Source organism: Pseudophryne corroboree, chromosome 1, assembly GCF_028390025.1.
Source record: "Pseudophryne corroboree isolate aPseCor3 chromosome 1, aPseCor3.hap2, whole genome shotgun sequence".
NCBI lineage: Eukaryota > Metazoa > Chordata > Amphibia > Anura > Myobatrachidae > Pseudophryne > Pseudophryne corroboree.
This window is the reverse complement of record NC_086444.1, coordinates 769,458,136-769,481,718: the sequence shown is the minus strand read 5'-3', so window position 1 is coordinate 769,481,718 and position 23,583 is coordinate 769,458,136. Positions and strand designations below refer to the sequence as shown.

The window sequence follows — 23,583 nt, the reverse complement described above, 5'->3', positions numbered from 1 at the left end:
CAGAGTATAGGGCGTCTAGACTACGGGGAATCATGATGCCTAGGTATTTAAGTGGAGAGCGGCAAATTGTGAATTGTGTCAGTGTAGGGGATAGAAGGTTTGCAGAATGACCAGAGCCCAGAGGGAGGAGGCGAGACTTGTCATAGTTCACACGAAATCCCGAGAAGGAGCTAAAATGGTCTATAATGCACTTTATAGCAGGGATGGAGGATTGGGGTTTAGAGATAAATAAAAGCATGTCATCGGCAAATAGACTGAGTTTCACTTCAGTCGACCCAACGACAATACCCGTATATTTTAGGGACATGCGCAGTGCAGTGGCCAGAGGTTCTATCGCTATAGCGAATAGAAGGGGTGAAAGGGGGCATCCTTGTCTGGTCCCTCTATGGAGGGGGATGGGAGAGGACATATAATTGTTAGAGAGGATTTGAGAGGAAGAGTCATGGTAGAGAAGGCGTACTGCATGGATGAAGGCCTCTGGGAACCCAAACCTGTGCATGGTGTCAAAAAGGTGGTCCCATGTAACTAGGTCAAAAGCCTTCTCAGCATCAAGGGAGAGAAGGGCATAGGGGTTCTGGTCTCCCGAAGTCTCCAACCACTGCATGACAGTCAGTATCTTACGCACATTTACCGTGGAGTGGCGCCCCCAGATAAATCCCGTCTGGTCCTCCTGTATCAGAGAGGGCAAGAGAAGCTTTACCCGGTCTGCCAAGATCTTGGTATATATCTTGTAATCCGTATTCAATAAGGATATAGGTCTATATGAACTGGGAAGCAGGGGGTTTCTCCCTGGTTTATGGAGAATTTTCAGGATCGCGGCATTGAAGTATAGGGGAGGGGGTGTTCCAGACAGCAACAAGTTGAATAGTTCACAAAGGGGTTTGACCAGTTGAGGGGCCAATATTTTATAGTATTCATTGGTTAGACCATCCGGTCCAGGGGTTTTGTTTGGTTTCAAACCTTGAATCGCATGGAGCACCTCCTCCTCAGTAATGGGGTTCAGTAGGGGTTGGGATGAGGTAGCGGGCAGAGAGGGGAGCGTAAGGGAAGACCAGAAAGAGTGTTGTTGTTGGTGATCAACAGAGGGTTCAGAGTATAATGAGGAATAAAAAGATTGCAGAACCTCAGACACCTGGCCACAATCATGTACCACCGTGCCGTCTGCCTTGGTTAAAGCATGTATAAGTGTTGGGAGATGTTGACCTTTCAAGAGATTTGAAAGCAAACGACTAGATCGATTGCCAAATTTATGGAATCTACATTGGGACATAAACGTTAATTTAGATTCGGTTTGAGATAAGAGTTTGTCAAAAAGGGATTTTTGTTCATAGTAGAGTTTTCTGGAGCTTGGGGTGGGGGACTGCGTGAATGCTTGGTAGGCGTCAGTGAGTTTTGATTGAGCATCAAGATACAGAGCTTGTGTGTCTTTCTTATGTTTGGAGGTGAAGGAGATAATAGAGCCTCTTAGTACTGACTTAGACGTTTGCCAGAACAGGAGCGGTGATTCATTCTCTGCGGTTACATTACAATGTTTAAAGTCAGCCCATGATGCCTCCAGCATGTTTCTAAATTGAATGGAATTGGTCAAGTGGGATGGAAAGCGCCACTGTCTGACAGGACCTCTATTGGGGAAGGTGGCGAGAGTCATCCAGCAGACCGCATGGTCCGACAAGGACACCGGTTCTATTTCAGAGGTCTGCACCCTGGTGAACATAGAAGTCGAGATGAGCAAAGAATCGATTCTCGACAGTGTACCATGAGCAGCCGATAAACATGTGTATTCACGGTCAACTGGATGACAGGCCCGCAACACATCCACCAAATGCAGCTGTGACATTAAATATGGTAAACCATATTTGGGGGTATACTGGGTAGATCTGGATTTGGTATTTCTATCAAGAGCGTTGGATACAGTGGAGTTAAAGTCACCTGCTAGTACCACCTGTTTATGTGAGTGTGGGTGCAGTTTAGCGGCAATGGACAGAAAGAAGGGTTGGGGATCAATATTGGGGGCGTATACATTACACAAGAGAAAACGTGAGTCCTCTAGAGTGACGTCTACAATGAGGAATCTGCCTCCGGGATCAGATTGGGAGGAATGAAGGTCTACCTGGACTGAGCGTCTAATCAAAATGAGAACCCCACGGGCCTTGGTAGTAAATGGGGCGGACGCCAAGACTCTCCAGCCCAGGCAGTTGAGTTTGTCAATCTCAGGGGGAAGGAGATGAGACTCCTGAAGAAATGCAACATCTACATGCAGTTTAGACAGGTAAAGTAGGATTTTCTTCCTCTTTATGGGGGAGTGGAAACCACCTACATTATATGTGCCAATTTTTAAACTGGTCATAATACTGTTGAAAAGAGGAATGATTCATGGCAATAAGTGAAACCAATACTGTCATATCTACTAAATACATTGCTAGCTTGGACATTGAGAAGCAACAGGACAAGACACATAGAGGAGAGAACAATGGGTAAAAGAGGTGGGGGAAAGTAAAACAGAGGATCCAGAAAAAGTGGATCAAGAGGTTAACATCAAAAGTTCACTTCGGGCACAAAAATAATTTAAATAAACCTATAGTTCGCCAAATGGAGAACCAGATAAGAGCTCCAGGCTTGCCCCAGCCCTGGTACTGTGAGACAATAAGCATAGCTTATATATGGCATAAACAAAACATAACTAAAAACAACATATGGAAAATTTTAGGTTGTAAGGCGCCTTAAAGTGAGCATCCCATTCAGAATGGGGTTAAACGGTGAAATGGCACCCAACCTAGCAATTAAATCGGTAAGAGAGGCGCCTCCTCCCACTATCAATTTCAAGAACCTCTAGTGAGTAACGGTTATAACATAAACAGGTTTATCGGAGCAATAAAGTTATCGCCATTAAAGGAGGATAGAACCACGCTAAGGAATTTTGCAACCGTGGTTAGCAATCAGAAGTCGTGTCCGTTGAAGGCGGGTGTAGTGAAGAACGGCCGTTCTCCTCCTCCAACATATATGCTTCCGCATCAGCCACGGTGGAGAAGTCTGTAAATGAAGATCCTTTGAACAGACGCAATTGGGCCGGGTATATGAGAGCAAATTTTCTATTTGCTTTGACTAGGCGGGAACAAAGTGGGGTGAATTCATGCCGTGCCCTGGCCACCTCTGCCGAATAATCTTGGAAGATAAAAATCCTCACGTCGTTCCATTGTAAATTCCGCTTACATCGAGACGCAGACCAGATAGTGTCTTTATGGATGTAATTCAAACAACGGAATATAACGGCCCGGGGTCGGGAATCCTGTGTAGACCTTGCCGGACCAATACGATGGGCCCTCTCCACAATCATACCTGCGCAGGAATCTTGAATGTCAAGCAGATCAGGCAGCGTGTCTTGTATGAAGGAAAAGAGTGCTGGCCCTTTAAGTGCCTCAGGCAGCCCAACCACTCTTAGGTTATTTCGACGTGATCTGTTCTCGAGATCGTCGACCTTATTAAGAAGCTGGTAATGGGATTTCTGAAGAAAGGCGTACTGTTCCTTTAAATCAGCGACGTCATGAAAAGTCTCCCCAAGGCGCTGTTCATTAGCTTGCACCCGTTTGGAAAGCTGTTTAAACTGTGATTTGATGTCATGTACTGCCTGCGTGACTTTTGCAGCATGAGATTCCATGATAGGGTTAATGGAGTCCTGAATTGCCTTTACCATGTCAGAGTATGTAATGGGGCCCTCAGTCTGTTCTGTGGTCTTATTAGACGTCTGTGTTGAGGGGACAGCATGTGCAGAGAGAACAGTGTTCACAGAGGAGTCAGATGAGGAATGTAACTCACGTTCTGTGTGTACTGGCTGCTACTGCGGCTGTGTCTGCTGTCCGGCGGCCATCTTGGAATCCCCTTTCGTTTTTGCAGAACGTTGTTTAAGGGGTTTAGCCGCTTCTGGGGCGGCCAGGAAGCGTTCCATCAGGTGCCAGAGGTATTCTCACAAGCAAGTGAGGGGTCCGGGAGCGGGTTATGTCGCTATGTGCAGCGTGAGGGCTAGCGCGGGCTGGGGCGGCACACGGAGCTCACACTGCTGCTGCTGCACGCATCGGCGCGCCGTACCCGGAAGTCTAGATTTTATTTTTAAGACATTTGCAAAAATCTTGAAAACATTTTTTTTCACATTGTCATTATGGGGTATTGTGTGTAGAATTTTGAGGGAAAAATTAATTTATTCATGTTTGGAACAAGACTGTAACATAACAAAATGTGGAAAAAGTGAAGCGCTGTGAATACTTTCTGGATGCACTGTATCTCTTGAACATATATGTACTGTAGTATAGTAGTTTCCTTTTATATACCCAAACACACACACACACACACACACACACACACACACACACACACACACACACACACACTGTAAGTAATTAAGGATGGTATTGCATGTTCTATGTTCTGTAGAATGATATATTAATAGATAGATAAATACATAGGTATGTAGGTAAGTAGATAAAGTTAAGACATCATTATTATTAACTGCTTATTTGCTTCATGCCAGTAAAATTCAGTTGCCTAATCATAGCTCCAGATGTTGTATGCACCATGTTGTTATGGCAGATTAAGTTGAGCATGAGAAGCAGATGAAATATTCATGAAAATTACATTTGAAATGTACATATCCATAAAACCCAATAGTCTTTAAATGTATTAAACTGTTACTTGCATTAAACTGTTTATTATGAATGGACGGTATTCAGAAGACCTGCAAGCATGTTAAAGGTTTATAGACATCGCTCAGCTGTTATTTAGCCTGCCCTGTCCAGAAAAAATACTCCCTAAACCTTCTTAAAATAAACTCCTTATTGCAGATATCACCTATATGTTTAAATTTAGTATCATCCAACATTTATGGTTTTGGCTGAAGTTCAGGTCTTATAAAAATAAGATTAGCAGTAAATTGCTCATTCATGAGCCACCATATTGTCAATGTTCATTCGCAAATTAAAATATTTATTCAAGTACCAGTGGAATAAAAAACAGTGCTCACTCTTTATGCCCAGCCACCTTTATAGTGCCATATAGATTGTATTAACATATATATGCATTAAAGGGACACTCCACTCCCCCAACACAGCCTTAAAATGTTTTGGGGCTCTCTTATAATAGAAGTCAGATTCAAACTGTGCTTCTCGGCAGCCACAAGGGTTAACGTTTATACAATTTATTAAACAATTTATAAAAATCATCAAAGGTCTCCAAGCTTTGCTGGCTGCCTGCCAAGTTCTGTTTTAATGAAGGTAGGGAGGCGTGAAGGCCCAGACTGGATTCTTTGAAACAAATGTCAAAAAGTTTGGCTGAATTTTCCAGCAGACAATGAACTAAGTTAAAACAGCTTTACAATAATCATGAAGTTTAAAGTCATTAAATATTCCAATACCATAGACAATATGGAAAATACAGGTTTATGCTATCTTTGGTAGTGGTGGATTTTTGAACCATTGCAGGGGGTACAGCCTCTATAGGCCCTGGGGTAGAGAGGGTCCCAGAAATACTAATACACCTACTTTGCGCTAACATGCACGACAGTTCCGTGCATGCTTAGAAGAGGCCCTGCATCTGGTTTTCTATAGGACCAGAGGTGGAACTACCGCCAGTGCAACCAGTGCGTTGCACTGGGGCCCGCCACTGTCCAGGGGCCCAAAGCATGTAGTGAGTCAAACTGACTCATTACATGCTGCTGTGTGCTGCGGGCAACCGCTGCCCACAGCACACAGCCGCCCGGACAGAGAGGAGAGGAGCGCAGCGGTACGGGGGAGGGAGGTGGAGAACGGAGCCGCAGCAGCGCTTTGCTACTGGTTGAGGCGCTGCTGCTGCTGGCCCTCTGCTTCACTATAGGCTGTCTTCCGAGAACAGCCTATAGTGAAGCAGAGGGACAGCAGCACCTCCACCAATAACACAGCGCTGCTGCGGCTCCCTCCTCCACCTCCCTCCTCCTCCTTCTCTCCTGCCTGGGAATCGTGATCTGCCAGATGCTGCACCGAGGAGCCTGAGCCAGCGGAGAGGGTAAGTATAATTCTTTCTTTTCTTTCTTTCTTTCTTTCTTTCTTTCTTTCTTTCTTTCTTTCTTTCCATGTGCAAAAAGGGACTGTCTGCCGCAATGTGTAAAAAGGGGGAATCTGCCTGCCACAATGTGTAAAAAGGGGGAATCTGCCTGCCGTAATGTGTAAAAAGGGGGAATCTTTGGCGCAATGTGTAAAAAGGGGGAATCTGCCTGCCGCAATGTGTAGAAAGGGGGAATCTGCCTGACGTAATGTGTAAAAAGGGGGAATCTTCCTGACGTAATGTGTAAAAAGGGGGAATCTGCCTGCCACAATGAGTAAAAAGGGTGAATCTGCCTGCCGTAATGTGTAACAAGGAACGCTGTCTGCCGTAATGTGTAAAAAGGGGACGCTGTCTGCCGCTATGTTTAACAAGGGCATGCTGTCTGCCGTTATGTGTAAAAAGTGTACGCTGTCTGCCGCTATGTGGAACAAAGGCACGCTGTCTGCCGTTATGTGTAAAAAGTGCACGCTGTCTGCCGCTATGTGTAAAAAGGGCACGTTGTCTGCCGCTATGTGTAAAAAGGGGACGCTGTCTGCCGTTATGTGTAAAAAGGGGGACGCTGTCTGCCGTAATGTGTAAAAAGGGGACGCTGTCTGCTGTAATGTGTACAAAGAGGAATCTGTCCGCCGTAAGGTGTAAAAGGGTCTCTACCTGGTGTAGGGGTGCTACTGTGCGGCGTAATTTGAATAATGGAGACTACTGTGCACCGTTTTATGAATTGGTATTATTTTGTGGCCACACCCCTTCCCCACGAAGCCATGCCACTATGTATTTTTGCGCGCGCCTACGGTGCGCACTGCCCCTGTTTTGCATGCAGGGGTGGGGCTCCGATGCCGTTTCTTGCACACAGTGCTAAGATGTATAGTTATGGCACTGTTGCTAGGTATCCATTTCTCTGGCCCTGAGCAGGTCCCCCTCACCAGATCCTCTCCAGGGGTGAGGGGGTGGACTTGGATGGGATGGGGGCGGGGGAGCCCAAAGCATTTTGTCGCACCTGGGCCCACCGCTTGCTAGTTCCGCCACTGTATAGGACCCTGGCCTGCAATGTTATATACCACTGATAGGGGGGTATTCAATTCGTGCCTTTTTTTGACTTGTCGAAAAAACAGCTTTTTTCACCATTTTGCAGGTCGAATTAACATTCGATCTATTCAAAGCCCGGCCTGTTCTTTCGAATTGTCGAAATATCCGGCCGGGTGAAAACCACATTGATCGGGGAATTCACAGCTGATCCACGTGTTTTGTCAAATTTGCAGGCGTTTTTTTCAACAGTTTTTTAGTCTGTATTCGCCCAATGCTGATTCGACAATAAAAAAATCGAAAAGGCATGGTGAAAACGGAGCAAAAACCTGTTGAAAACGCCCATGATTGAATAGCCAACGATCAAATCAGTGCTGGTTTTCCAACTGTCGGAAAACTCGGCATGAACTGAATACCCCACCTTAATCTTCAGTGTCCGTGATGCTCATAGTGTAAGATAATATGTTACATAGAGCTTATGGATAATAGTGAAGGAAATAGTGAAGAAAAAATACCATGCCTATCTCCTTCTTTAACTGGTTCACGGTCACTCAGGCATCCACCTCAACTACTGCCCGCACTGCAGCAACATTGTCCTCGGTGATGGAAGACACAGTCACATCGCTCCTCGTCTTCCAGAGACCATCTTCTGCACCAAAATTCTGCAAACCACTCAAACACGCAGTGCTGCTTATATACGGTACTGTGCCTAGACATTTTAAGAGGACTTTAGTAAGAGATTACAGTTTACAACCAGTCAGGTTGTACTGCACATCTGGAAACTTATTGCACACCCCAGATGGGTAGTTCTAAATATCTTTACATGTTCAGGGTGAAACCTCTCCTTAAATTTTGTAATACTTTACTGTGCTTGAGAAAGTATCTTTCATAGTACGTAATCCCTCATGTAGTCTGGTCATAGCAGTCGTTCTGCAGCCACCATGGCCCTCTTTCCGTGTTGATCGCTCGCTAGCTACTTTTAGCAGCCGTGCAAACGCATTGTCGTCACCCACGGGGGAGTGTATTTATGCTTTGCAAGTGTGTGAATGCCTTTGCAGCCGAGCGGTACAAAAACATTTTGTGCAAAACAAGACCAGCCCTGTAGTTACTTATCCTGTGCGATGAATCCAGCGACGGAGGTCCCGGAATTGACGTCAGACACCTGCCCTGCAAACGCCTGGACACGCCTGCGTTTTCCCAAACACTCCAAAAAAACGGTCAGTTGACAACCATAAATGCCCTCTTCCTGTCAATCTCCTTGCGATCGGCTGTGTGAATGGATTCTTCGCTAGAACCATTGCACAGCAACGATGCTCTTTGTACCTGCACGATGCTCGTGCGCATTGTGGCGCATACGCATGCGCAGTTTTGCCATTTTTTTACCTGATCGCTGCACTGTGAAAATCGGCAGCGAGCGATCAACTCGGAATTACTCCCTATATCCCCATATAAATAGAATAGTAACTCATGCTGCGAAGTATTATGTCAAATATTTAATACCAATATGTCAAAATGAAAATACAGTAAACATACACTATAAAATATACAGTTGCAAGAAAAAGTATGTGAACCGTTTGTAATTTCCTGGATTTGTACCATAAATTGGTCATAAAATGTGTTCTGATCTTCATCTAAGTCACAACAATAGACAAAGACAGTCTGCTGAAACTAATACCACACAAACAATTATATGTTCTTAGGTTTTTATTGAACAAACCATGTAAACATTCACAGTGCAGGGTGGACAAAGTATGTGAACCCTTGGATTTAATAACTGGTTGACCCGCCTTTGGCAGCAATAACCTCAACCAAAAGTGTCCTATAGTTGCATATCAGACCTGCACAACGGTCAGGGGGCATTTTGGATCATTCCTCTTTAAAAAATTGTTTCAGTTCAATATTCTTGGGTTGTCTAGTGTGAATCGCTCTCTTGAGGTTATGCCATTGCATCTCAATCGGGTTGAGGTCAGGACTCTGACTGGGCCACTCCAGAAGGCATATTTTCTTCTGTTGAAGCCATTCTGTTGTTGATCTACTTCTTTGCTTTGGGTCATTGTCCTGTTGCATCACCCATCTTCTGTTGAGCTTCAATTGGTGGACAGATGGCCTTGAGTTCTCCTGCAAAATGTCTTGATAAACTTGGGAATTCATTTTTCCGTCGATGATAGAAATCTGTCCAGGCCCTGAGGCAGCAAAGCAGCCCCAAACTATGATGCCCCCTCCACCATACTTCACAGTTGGGATGAGGTTTTGATGGTGTGCTGTGTTCTTTTTTCTCCACACATAGTGTTGTGTGTTCCTTCCAAACAACTCAACTTTGGTTTCATCTGTCCACAAAATATTTTGCCAGTAGTGCTGTGGAACATTCAGGTGCTCTTTTGCAAACTTCAAATGTGCAGCAATGGTTTTTTTAGACAGCAGTGGCTTCCTCCGTGGTATCTTTCCATGAACTCCATTGTTGTTCAGTGTTTTACGTATGGTAGATTCGTCAACAGAGATGTTAGCATGTGCCAGCGATTTCTGTAAGTCTTTAGCTAACACTCTAGGATTCTTCTTCACCTCATTGAGCATTCCGCACTGTGCTCTTGCAGTCATCGTTACAGGACGCCCACTCCTAGGGAGAGTAGCAACAGTGCTGAACTTTCTCCATTTATAGCCAATTTGTCTTACCGTGGACTGATGAACATCAAGGCTTTTAGAGATACTTTTGTAACCCTTTCCAGCTTTATGCAAGTTAACAATTCTTAATCGTAGGTCTTCTGAGAGCTCTTTTCTGCGATGCCTGCTTCACATCAGGCAATACTTATTGAGAATTGCAAACTCAAAACTGGTGTGTGTTTTTTATTGGGCAGGGCAGCTTTAACCAACACCTCCAATCTCGTCTCATTGATTGGAGTCCAGGTTGGCTGACTCCTGACTTAAATTAGCTCTTGGAGAAGTCATTAGCCTAGGAGTTCACATACTTTGTCCACCCTGCACTGTGAATGTTTACATGGTGTGTTCAATAAAAACACGAGAACATATAATTGTTTGTGTGGTATTAGTTTCAGCAGACTGTGTTTGTCTATTGTTGTGACTTAGATGTAGATCAGGACACATTTTATGACCAATTTATGCACAAATCCAGGAAATTCCAAAGGGTTCACATACTTTTTCTTGCAACTGAATATTTTACAATCCAAAAAAGGGAGATTCAAACCATCCCAAAAAGTTCATCATAATTGCAAGAACTATGTAGGAAGTGAAGGTTTTGGATCTCTTTTCCCCAGAGATTCACAGGATGATCTCTGGGTTAAGTAAGGTTCCTCAAGGTCACACAGTCCTGTGGCCCGACACATTTGAGTTTTGTATGCGCTTTATCAGGCCTTGATACCAGATATTATGGAAGTGGCCCTATTATGAGAAATCCTAGCAAAAGCTGAAAATTATACCAGTCCTATGAAGTTAATCTAGCTTCGCACTTGGAAACCGGTGTCTTATAGGTTTTTATTAGGCTGTCTGGATCCTGTAACCGGATATTGTAAATTGATCAGTAGGTTAGATGTTCCAAGGATTGGTTTTAGTGCATGGATGTGTATAGTCCCACAAAACATAGTTGTAGTCCACTGACAATGGGCCTTATTCAGAGATGAATGCAGCCACTGCGTTCGCATGCAGTGTCCGCGTCCATAGGGTCTGCGCGCACGCACCGGCCATAGTGTAGATGTGCGACCCTTCACCGTGCGATTGCATCCGCATTGCCTGCGTTTTCTGAATATGGAAACATGGCGACGGTGCCCCTGCCTATGTAGCCAGGCTGCGCAGGGAGGGGTCAATCTCTGCATTTGTAATTAAATTGTGAATGCATCAGAGTGCGGTTCACACATGCTGGACGGCCTTGCCCTGTGCTTGGCGGACCCCAGCATGTGCGTATCTGGATGTAGATTTTGCTGCAAGAGCATAATCTGTGTCCATCTCTGCATAGCCCCCAATATTCTGAATCACATATCTACTCAATAGTGCATTTGCACAGAATATTAGGTACACAATATTCCCAGTAACTGTATAGCACTGTTACCACGACATTTATCTATATCTGCCTGGTGATTATCTTTATTTAATAGTTGCTTTATTTGAAGAAAGAACTCTAGGAGCACCTATAGGGTTCATTTCTTACTACCTTACCTTTACAATATGTGTACCGGAGGCTGAAGACTTATGAGCAAAGGGTAAAAAGCTCTATTGATGGTAAAAATAGCAATAATGCTTTTATTTCACTGGTCATCTACCACTGGGTAGCCTCTCCCATTCCCATTAGGCCTCTGTGTGGGGTAGCCAATTTAAAAAGCATTGCGGTGATACATGTATTTGCTCTGTTTTCAAAATGTATGTGAATTACTGAAGTGACTGGTGCGTCAAAATCTTATGTTAATACTTGCAGCTGCAGCAGGTATGACCAAGGGTGATGAGATCAGGGAGCTCCTGCTTTAAAAGCAACTGGATGTTTTAGTCAGCTCTTATGTATGCTGTACATATGCATCTTCCATCATACCTTGCAAATATATCCACAGTTTCTGTAATTTTGCTACACTAATCTTACGCATGACGTCTGTAAAATGGGGGCAGTGGAGAAAATAAACACATGTTTAGAGCAGCACAACCCTTGAAAAGTTAAAAAATGTTCCATTCGCTTTCCACATATTACAATACAAGGTGCATCAGCTCCAGCATGTCATCTTGTCATCTCCATAGACATCGGAACCTTGATGCTCACTATGCCAATGGATACCCAAGGAGAGTATTAGTATTAGGATCAGTTTTAGAGTCAGGGACTATGGGGAGGGTTAGGCTGTGAGAGGCGACAGTTAGGGTTAGGTTGCGGGAGGGGTGGGTTAAGGTAAAAATACTTACCCGGATCTGTCGTCAGTCTTAGTGATGGGATGCTGATCATCGGGATTCTGACAGCCAGGACTTCGTACTCAACCCAAAATTTAGATTGATCTACGGCTGGTCACAGACATACCGGCATTGGTAAACACTCTTTTACTCATTGTAGATTGTTTACTTTAGTTTTCAAATATTACATACCTTTTATAAACTATATAATGAATCATTACGATAGACATGCAAACTGCTGACAATACTGTATGTACTGATAACTGCTTCATTAACAGAGAAAATCAAGCACTACAAGTACTGTTGCTCATGAGGATGCTGTGTCTCGCATGGATCATCCACCAGTACATCCCCTTTACTGGTTAATCAGTGATAAAATGCAGCTGTATCTGAGAACTGTATCCCCAGTGATGTACTGCGTTGAGACCTGGAACTGATGGGCGCTGACAGACAAACATAACTGAAATATTTTTGCCAAGCCCATAATTTTCTAGTTAAATTGCTGTATCCCGATATTCATTTTATCAGAAATTAGACTTCTTTTCTAGGGCTATGATTTTACATCAAACCAATCCCACTTACAGATGTGTCCTCATACACTGTTGATCAAGTCGCAGCAAATAGACCCTCTCCTGTTGGACTCAGCCATACCAAAGGTCTCTCACTCAAATTTCTCACACAAATCAAACAACTGGGAGCGACAAAACTGCACTGGTTAATTTGACATTTGTATATCTTTGTTCGACTGAGTCTGAAATGTGTTCTAAGGCCCTCATTCAGCTTGGATCGCTATTGAGACAGAAAGTGCAATTTTCTCATAACTGCTTCTGCTAAAAAACGCAAGATCCACAAAAGAAAGGAAAAAGACACCCACCAATGCATTTACAAATGCATGTATGCAGTTGCATAATTGCGATACATACACAGAATTCGAGTACCAACAACAGTTGCGGTTGACCCATGGCTACTCAGCATAATGAAAATGCAATCTCACCAGCCATGTTTTCAGTCGCAATCCATTGCCACTGACGTCAGATATATGCCCTGAAAATGGCCATGATCTGCATGTATTTGTCTAATCACTCCCCACAAACACCATGTAACTTCCCACAAACGGGTACTTCCTGGCAATCGCACCTTGCTGTGCCTGCGATTGTATGGTGGCTCTGATGCATGTGCAATGCATACGCAATAATTGCCCGATTTGCGATCTTGATAAATGGCAACTGTAGCTGAATAAGGCCCTAAGTGCTATAATACAACGGCCAAGCCAAGTTCCATTGTAATTCATCTGTGATTCTGTACATGTTTAAAACAAGTTCCTGTATGGTTAGAGTCACAGCCCAGCATCTGCAGTACAATGTGAGTGGCATTTTGTTGCATCTGAGATGCGAATAAGATGGAAAATTTAAAGAGAAAGACAATGCACTGCACCTCTCTGGGTGTCCCATGCCATATGGCGTATAGACACAAGATGTATGAGAATGCACCTGTATATATTTTTATGTATCTCTCAAACATACATGTTACTGAAGGTGAGACATACTTAAGTAGTGCATGAAGTGATGTCAAAGATAAAATCTTACATATTGGGGGTCATTCCGAGTTGATCGTAGCTGTGCTAAATTTAGCACAGCTACGATCATCTTTCCTGGCATGCGAGGGGACGCCCAGCACAGGGATAGTCCGCCCCGCATGTCAGTCCGGCCTCCCCCGCACAAGTACAAAAGCATCGCACAGCGGCAATGCTTTTGTACTTGTGGAGTAACTCCCGGCCAGCACAGCTCCTGCGGCTGGCCGGGAGTTGATCATCGCTGCCTGCGTTGGCTGGAATGTGCCCCCATAACGGCGGCCAAACGCCACCATGCCGCCCCCTCCCGTCCAGCGACCGCCTCTGCCTGTCAATCAGGCAGAGGTGATCGCTAGGGAACGACGGCCTTCGGCCGTCCGGCATGCGCAGGTGTACTGCGGTGCCAGCGCATGCGCAGTTCCAACCCGATCGCTGTGCTGCGATAAACTGCAGGGAGCGATCGGGTCGGAATGACCCCCTTTGTACAGATATTTAGCATCCTGGTTCCGTACTAGCTAGAATAGAGAACTGTAATTTACTGTGCTAGCACTTAAATTATTCTGAAAAGTATAATAACCAGGCTTGACTAGTGCAAGTAATGCCAAACAACGAGAATATTTGTGCCATTACTAATTATGATGCTATTTAGCTACTTTGCAAATAATGCACTCTGAACGCAAAACTCATATCTGACAATATAGCACATTATAGGGATTCCTTTTCTAAATAGTGACAATATCAGCTCAGAATAATTAGGGGTATGTATGGCCCTTTATCCACTTTAGAAATATAATACTGCAGTTTGGTATCTCTCAGTATGTTATCTCAGAGATAAATCACTACATTATCATACCTCCCAACTGTCCCGATTTTCGCGGGACAGTCACGTTTTTTTGGGACTGTCCCGCTGTCCCTCCCGCCTTTATCTTGGGTCAGATCACCATCGTATGCCTACCATTCCTGTACACTCTGTTTAGAAGTGGGCATACGACACAACCTAAGATTACACAGTAGCACAGAGCACTGATCTTCTGCGAGGCAGTGACCTGTATGGGATGTGATGGTTAGTGAGTATAGGGCAGTATGTGTGGAGAATAGGGAAGCAGGTAGCCACAGAATGATAGAGATTACAAGCAGCAGGGTCCACAGAGATTTCGGTCTCCTACATTTTTTGCGTTTTTATGTAGAAATTAAAAACATAAAAAGGAAAGAAACAAGAAATCTTAATATATAGCCTATAAATAGCAACACCTGATACTTCTGTGTATACTATATTTCAGGTTTTCTCAAAACATTAAGTAAAATATACAAATAAACTTATAACTTTTAAATTATTCTACTCACATCCAGTACTACTACTATATGCTCTTTCAGACAGTCTTACTAGAATGTAAAAAAAAACATGACACTATTTACTCTTAATGAATATTATATACCCCATTTGGAATTTCTATTCATTACTACATCTTACACTGCACATGGAATACAAATAAGAGACATATATCTTTTATGTTGATTCCCATGCTTATTATGGATGCAAAGGCATTACACAGCACAACAATACATTGAAAAGAGGAGGTGAATGATGAGGTCTCTCCTACACTAGATGTCATGCATTACTAGAAAGTGAATAGCATGATTGATTGTGAATTTGTAATTTAAATGAGTTTAAAACCCCAACTAGCTCTGGATTTACAATGTAGATGGAGATAGGAGGGATTCACTAAACAGCATGACCAGGGAAAGCTTTTCTCCAGAGCAGAGCCATACATTATCATATGAACTGGATGCTCCATTAGATATTACAATCTTAGAACTTGACAACAGAAACTAACCTACAGAGCCTCCCTTGTTCCATCATTTTTGTTTTTGGTGTTTTCAAGGGAAGGTTGTTGTTGTTTTTTTGGTGCTTTATCCATTTTGTTTTCTTACAATCGTCTGTCTAAGTCTAACAATATTAACATGTTTATATCGGGCATTCTTGAAACTTTTTTACTGCATAAAGTTCCATCAGGACTGCTCATGGCTCTATCACCCTTTCAGTAATGTTCTTTTTTATGTTATCTTTCAGTCTTTTCCCTCTAATTTCAAAGAGCTTCCCCGTGTTCTTTTAACCTTATTTTTTTTAATGACCTCCACCTTAGCTCTGGTAATGTTTTAGAGATATTTTAATTGTATGTTACTATATATTTATAACTTTCTTCTGCAATGTACATGTTCAGCTCTTGAAATGTGTCATTAGGTTTGTTATAAAGCCCAACTATCATTTTAGTAGCCCTCTTTCTCGTTTTTTTTATTCTTTTATATATATATATATATATATATATATATATATATATATATATATTCAATGCCAGTTTTGTGTATGGGTCTTTAGAACTGTACACAATGCTCTAGGCCTTGCCGGTGACCTATAAAGTGGCAATGTACCCTGACTCTTTCTCTTATTAATACCTCTTCTACTGGTTTTTCTCATTTATTCCAAAAAAGTTATAATCTCAGGTGCAGACGAAACCTGGAGGTAAAAGAAAAATCCGATATATGTCAAGAAGAATGATCTTAAGCTTAAAGGTTCACATTTCACCTACCATAAGGTCAGTGTGAATTTTATACTTTTAATGCAAATAGCAAATATTTTACAGTACACACTATATATTTCTATTCCTTGTGGGTTCCATCTGTGCCAGAGAATGTAGGTACATTCTGGGACTTTCAGATATCCTCTGGCAGCAAACTTTCAAGTTTGAAATGAAGGACTGGTCTATTTTGTTTTCCCAAGGTTTTGGCTATAATGCTTGCTTACCTGAATATCATCTGATGCTACAGTATGACTCCAAGGTCCCTTTCATCTGTTGTTGACTTAACATCACCATTTATTTTCCTTTCAGAGTTTTGTGTTCCACATGCATAATTTTACATTGCAATATATTATATTTAAGATGTCACACAGTCCAATCACTATTTGTTTTATCCTTCTATTGTATAACTGATATTACAATCCTTTGCATCATCAGCAAGAAGACATACAGTACTGTATCCAGAGCCGACCATAGGCAAACTAGGCAATTGCCTAGGGCATTTTATATGCCAAGGGGCATCAGCAACTTCTGCTGATTAAAATGATATGTGGCATGACTATACTCTGTGTGTAGCATTTAATATGCAGATACAGCCACAGTCTCACACAGTATATAGGCATGCTGCATATCAGTTTAATCAGCAGAAGCTGCTTGTGCATCCTAGCCACATAGCAATGCAAATAAGATGCATTTTCATTAAAAAAAGCTGCCCGACGTTAGCATTGAGGCAAGATTTATGAGGACACATCTGTATCCAAGCAGAGGCAGAGGTCACAGTGTTAGTGGCAGTGTGAGGGATGTGTGCATGTGAGTGGATTGGTTGTGCAGTAGTGTTCAGAATATGTGTAAGGGGTGTAAATACCAAATTGCTTCCTAACAAATATTTAAAATGCCCGCTCTATTATATACTGCAGACGCCAGGCGCATCTTATTACCATATACGATAAAAGTGCACTGTACATCTCAAAACACTACATCCCTTAAGAGAAAAGAATACACCCACACATTGTCTGAGTTCCAAAGCTCATTGATGTATATATTTGTTATTAAAAGGATATGTACTGTATTCAATATATCACAATGTACAGTATACATATAGTTACATGGTTACAATTTATACAGTAAACAGTTAATACAAACTAAATCAAATACATACAGTTACAGGCCAGCATACAATACCATTCCCTCAATGCATCCTCCTCTTAATATATCTCTCTCTCTCAGCAAATAAATACAGGAACTGGTCTGGCAACATCTCCACCATCATCTGGGACAAAACAGCAACTAACTCCTGTGTGTCTGATTAGCAATGTGCCATCTAGTTTGGGGGAGTGCACACATCTAGTCTAAGGGAGGGAACTTTCTCATTCATGATGAGTCACTGGTCTGTTCATATGCTAACAAAGTTCAGCCTTGAAGACATCAAAAGGGCTGGCCTGAGTTTCCTGTCCACCACCTGTCCATTGTTCTAATAAGAGTGACTTTAGCTTTCATACATTTAATCATAACTACTTGTTGCAATGTCCTACAACTTAATAAAAAGTATCAAATGAATCTACACATTAATCTGGTTGCTTTAATACCAAATACGACATGTCTATCTTGCTCTGCTCCAATAATACACATACATGATATTACTCCATTTTATAATTTTAAATCATTATGATGTCTGGCGCTTGATATTATTATAATTATGTGCTGTATGAAATATGTGTCGAATCTATCTCTGTGGTATGTCCGTGTAAATGCGTATGTTACCATATATTGCTGTGCTCGCTGTGCGTATTTGCAAGCATAGTGACTTATAATGTGTGGAGTCTGTATGTTCTCTCTATGTAATATTTTTGACTTCGACAGGGGCATTATGTGTGTCATGTAAAAATGCATTAATCATGTGCAACATATGTTTAAGGAGCACTATGTGTGTCATTATGTGTAAAAGGGCATTAATAAAGGTTGTCATAATGTGTAAGGCACATTATGTTTATAAGGACATTAATAAGGTGTCTCATGTGTAAGGGGCATTACTGTGTGGAATTATGTGTATAAATGCATTACTAATGTGTGGCATTATGTGTATAAGGTGCTCTACTATGTGGTGTTGCGTATAGAAAGGGCACCGTCTAATGTGAATAAAGAACAATAGGGTGTGGTGTAATGTGAATAAGGAGCAATTCAGTGTGATGTAATGTGAATAAGGGGCTCTACTGTGAGGAGTAACGTTTATAAGGTAAAGTGATACTACTGTGGGATGTAATATGAATTATGGACACTATCGCATGAACAAATGTGAATAAAGTTGCAGTACTGTGTGGCGTAATTGGAATTGGGGTTACTATTGTGTGGCCATGCCCTTTGCCAGCAAAAACACACCCCGTTTTGGGCTGTGCGCCAAATGTGCGAGCTGCTCCTATTTAAAATATAGGGGGTACAAACACCAAAATAAGGACTGCTATGTGTAAGGGGTGCTGGGAAAGAGGTGCAAGGTCAGAGGCGGAACCAGCGGTGGTGCTAGGGGGCACCAGCCAAAATCTTGCCTAGGGCATCATATTGGTTAGGGCCGGCTCTGACTGTATCCTCTCTTGAAGATCTCATTTAAGCACACTAATGAATATGTTAATCAAAACAGGAGCCAGGACTACCCTGGACTACATTTAGAGGTGTTCTAATGGTTACCGGCTCTTCATCTGAGCTTGCCTCACAAGATTCATTTTCCTATTTTTTAGTGCAAAATATGTTTATTGAAAAAACAGTAGCAATGACAAACGGTTAACATATAGACAATTGCAATAAAGAGTAGTATCATAATACAACTGCGGGCCTGTCTAGCTCCTATAGCTAATAACAGGAGAGCATGTAAACAACGTTTTATAGCAGCTCAAACACGTGAAAAAGAATAATTTGATAGTCAAACATGTCTTGTTAACCCTATTTGCACAAATCAAGAAACAGGATAAAGAAGAAGAGGAAAGAAAAGATACGGAAAGAAGTAGAGGAGGAAAAGAAAGGGGAAAGGATAAGAACAAGAATCAGAATCAGAATCACCTGGTCCAAAGCGAGAGTCTCTTGCCTACTACACAACGGGAAGCAGTAAGTTAAGGTGGGGAAATGTCTAAGAGGACGTGGAAGAACTGGAGGCGAGGATGGACCTAAAGGTTGGGGAATATTTAAAAAGTAGCCATCTAACCCACGTGTCCCTGAAGGAAGAATAACCCCCATCAGCAGATGTCATTATATCATCCAAATCCATATAAAGATCTACTCTATTCAACCAATCCCTAACGGTTGGAGGGGAGGAGGATCGCCAGCGGACAGGAATCACCGCTTTGGCGGCATTGTTGAGGCATAAGGAATGTTTATAGCTCGAGATGGGTTTGGACGAGTAATGAAACAACCAAAACAGGGGATCCGTTTGTACCTCTTCTCCCGTAATTTCAGCAGAAAGTGAGAGTATCTCCTTCCAGTAGGGTTTCAGTTTCCTATTTTTCAGCCTGTTTTCCGTCTCACTATCCTTGAGTCAAATACGAGGATTTTCAGTTTATGAATTAATTAAGAATTCTAAGATATATCAAATTCACTGCTAAAATTGAAATCAGTGGTATCTACCAATCCACCCTGATCTATTACTTTAGTTACAGTGTCTCGCTACAATTTCCTACTGGCTTGGATCTTGTTTCAGCACTGGGACCAATAACTACCCATTAATGCAAATAAATTAAATTAATAACTTACCCCTCCTGCAGTCCTGCTGTGTCTCTGCACATGCTTTCATACAGTGAATGGCTGTCAACATGCTGATTGGTGGATGGCTGGAGTTGCAGTATCCACCAATCAGCATGCTGACAGCCATTCACTGTCTGGCTGCAGGCAGAATGCTGTACTCTGGATCGTGGGTAGCTCCAGTCATCCATTAATCAGCATGCTGATAGCTGCCTGGCCACTTTGTGCAATTAACAATCAGAGCAGCTGGGCAGCATTTCCTACCTGCCACCCAAGAACCTCCAGAGGCCACGCACCTGCCCCAGCCCACCGGCACGGGGCAGCCGCCCAGTGAGCCTATATATGTTAAAAGGCCCTGTCTGTCAGCAGCAATTAGTTAAAATGTCTAATAGAACTATATGCACCATGCTTTTACTATACTTGAGTGTATAACATCAGGACCAAATGATTTGGAGTTAAACCAAAGTGAACCAAGTCAATTTTAAGAAAACGGGGAACAGGAAGGTTTTTGAAATAGGTGTGATGGACTGAAGGCATGTATGGCAGGGGTGATTTTGTGTCAGTTTTATTTTTTCATTCACAGACAAATATGATGTTTGCACTGTACCACGGCAGTGGTTGTACAAAATGGGCAAAAATGGACTTGGTTCACTTTAACTGTATAATTTGGAGAGCAACGCCTCTGTAGTAATTCTATTTGTCTCCAGCAGAGTAGGCCATATAAATAGGTCCCTTCTAGGATACTGTAGGTGGTTCATTTGAAGTTTCAACACTAATTAAATGGAAAGAAGGTTATTAAAGACAGTCTTGCAAATCTACAGTATATTCTCCTTCATTAGACATGCTGAATTTGCTGTCTTCCAAAACTGGCTACAATTTTACAAAATTTGGCTGAATTTAGCAACTTTTATATCCATTAAAAAAAGTGAAATGATAATTTTGCACATGTATGAGTTACAATAAAGAATTTCAGTTTTGAAATTGTGAAAAAGAACCTCTGCTGTAGAAATGTTGTTTTTTTAAATTAAAAATAAATACTGTATCTACCACTTTTTACATTTTTGCCATTTCTTTTTTATTTTGTATCTAAGAAATGTTTTCATACATGCTTTTCTGTTTAGGCTTTAGCTTTTTTTTATTGTGCATTATATTTTTAAATGAGTTACAGCAGAAAAAGGAGAGCGCACCAAGCACTTGCACATTGGATATGACACACATATATGAGTTACTGCAGGAAAGGGGAGTGCACAAAAAACTTGCACATTGGATATGACACATATATGAGTTACTGCAGAAAAAAGGGAGAGCACCAAGAACTTGCACATTGGATATAACACACATATATGATTTACAGCAGAAAAGGGGGGATCGCACCAAGAACTTACACATTGGATATGACACACATATATGATTTACAGCAGAAAAGGGGGGATCGCACCAAGAACTTAAACATTGGATATGATACATATATGAGTTACAGCAGAAAAGGGGAGCTCGCCAAGAACTTGCACATTAGATATAACACACATATATGATTTACAGCAGAAAAGGGGAGCTCACCAAGAACTTGCACATTGGATATGACACACATATATGGGTTACTGCAGAAAAGGAGGGATCGCACCAAGAACTTGCACATTGCATATGACACACATATATAAGGTGCAGCAGAAAAACAAAGCCTCATTGAATATGACACATATATGAGTTACAGCAGAAAAAGGGAAGCACATCAAGAACTTGCACATTGGATATGATACATATGTATGAGTTACTGCAGAAAGGGGGAGCGCACCAAGAACTTGTACACTGGCTATGACACACATATATGAGGTGCAGCAGAAAAAGGGGAGAACAGAAATAACTTGCACATTGGATATGACACAGAAATGAATCACAGTTCACTCTGTGAGCAATCTAGGTAATATCTTAGGTAGATTAGGACTCGGTTTCTGAAGGTTATAAACAATAATACCACAGACAAGACAGAAATGTAATGACAGGTCCTACAGGGACTGTGCTACTGTAGAAGTGATGGGACATGCCATGCATGCCTGATATGGGTGGCACTTGATTTACCGGCTGTCGGGATCCCGGGGCTCAGCATACCGGTGCCGGAATCCTGACCACCAGTATACCGTCAACTATTCTCCCTCTTGGGGTGTCCACGAAACCCCTGGAGGGAGAATAAATAGCATGGCGCGCGTAGCGTGCCACCGTGCCCGCAGTGTGGCAAGCACAGCGAGCTCGCAAGGGGCTCTTTTGCGCTCACCCTGCTGCCGGCATTCCGGCGATCGGGATCCCTGCACCGGTATGCAGGGCGCTGGGATCCCCAGCACTGGTGGAACATACTACACCCGCCTGATATACATGAACTAACTTCTCAGGAAGGGGCATGCTTCTGGGTTATACTGTACATGAAATGTTGCATATATTCAACTTTCAATCACTGTGCCAAAACTTTACAAAGCATTTACACTTGGATATACTTACAAAACTGAACACATCTAACTTACATTTATGAAATTCCATTTCATTTACTTTCATTGGACATTGAATACATTCTACTTATAATGCAACATGTAAACCTAGATATAAAATGAATGGGATAATAATGTCTTTACATTAGCACTATGCTTTTAACTAACTTCCAAATAACCCATGACAACAGCTTTCCTTATGTAAAGACATAGAATAGGATTTTTACATCGGGTTTGGCATCTTCTGCCTATATCCTGGAATCAGTAAACGCTAACTGCATATGTTTATTGTACCAATCTGATAGTGACAATTAAACAATAACTTACACAACTGCAAGTAATGATACTTTTATGTAAATTGCACATTTATATATTTTTTTATATTGTGAGTCCAAACTATAATTGGATTTATTTGGCTCACATAATTTACCAAAACATTAACTACGTTAATATATGCAAGACTGCATAATCAAATACCTATTAAATGAGAAATGCAAACACTAAAACACTTCCAGTTCTTTCTTTGTAATATTCTCTCATTTCACTTGGCATAACAACAGCAACCAAATATATTGTATGATTTTGGTCTCTAACAAACAGATCAGTAAAAAAGTTTGTTTCTAATCTTATTTATCAGTGCAAGCATGCAGAGAACTAGTTCTGGGAAGCTATGTAAGCAGGGGTAAAAGGAATAATTTATACCAAGTGCTAATGTTGCTGGACTTGTAGAGCTCAGTGTGGGTTTCACAGGGGGGAATGAGAAAGCTCTTCTATCAAGAAACCCTGTAGTGCTTGCTAAGACTTACTAATTCATGGCAAAGAAAAACACACTAAAACTTTTTTTTGCACAGGAGATAAAAGAAAAAACAAACTGACATGAGTTATTATGTTACTGACAAACACATAAGCAGAAAGCTTTAAAAGACAAAAAAAAAATGCTCCAAAAAAGCTTTCTAATGGTTATAAGTACAATTTAAAAGCTGTCTTAAAGTTTGCAAATAAGAAGGGTCTGAAGCAGTGCCTCAATGGCTGGACACCGTTATCTGCGGTCATGAGAACAGTTTTTTGTACCAAAGCATCAGATAAATGTGCAGCATGTTCTGCATTATGTGCTACACTGTCACAGGGAAGGCGTGTGCCACTGTACTCGCTATAGCAAATAAACATGACTTCATATGACTTGACTAAAGCAATTATGGAAGAAGATTTAAAAAAAAAATAAAAGTGTTAGGTAATAATAACCATTCCAATGCTTTCTAAGGCATCTGTATCA

General features: G+C 41.9%; 1 protein-coding gene across 8 annotated transcripts in view; it reads right to left on the bottom strand.

The window, feature by feature from the left end:
* The window catches only part of BMPR1B (bone morphogenetic protein receptor type 1B), an 804,535-nt gene that overhangs the window by 163,659 nt on the left and 617,293 nt on the right, over window positions 1-23,583 (bottom strand). The gene's annotated exons all lie outside the window — the stretch shown is intronic.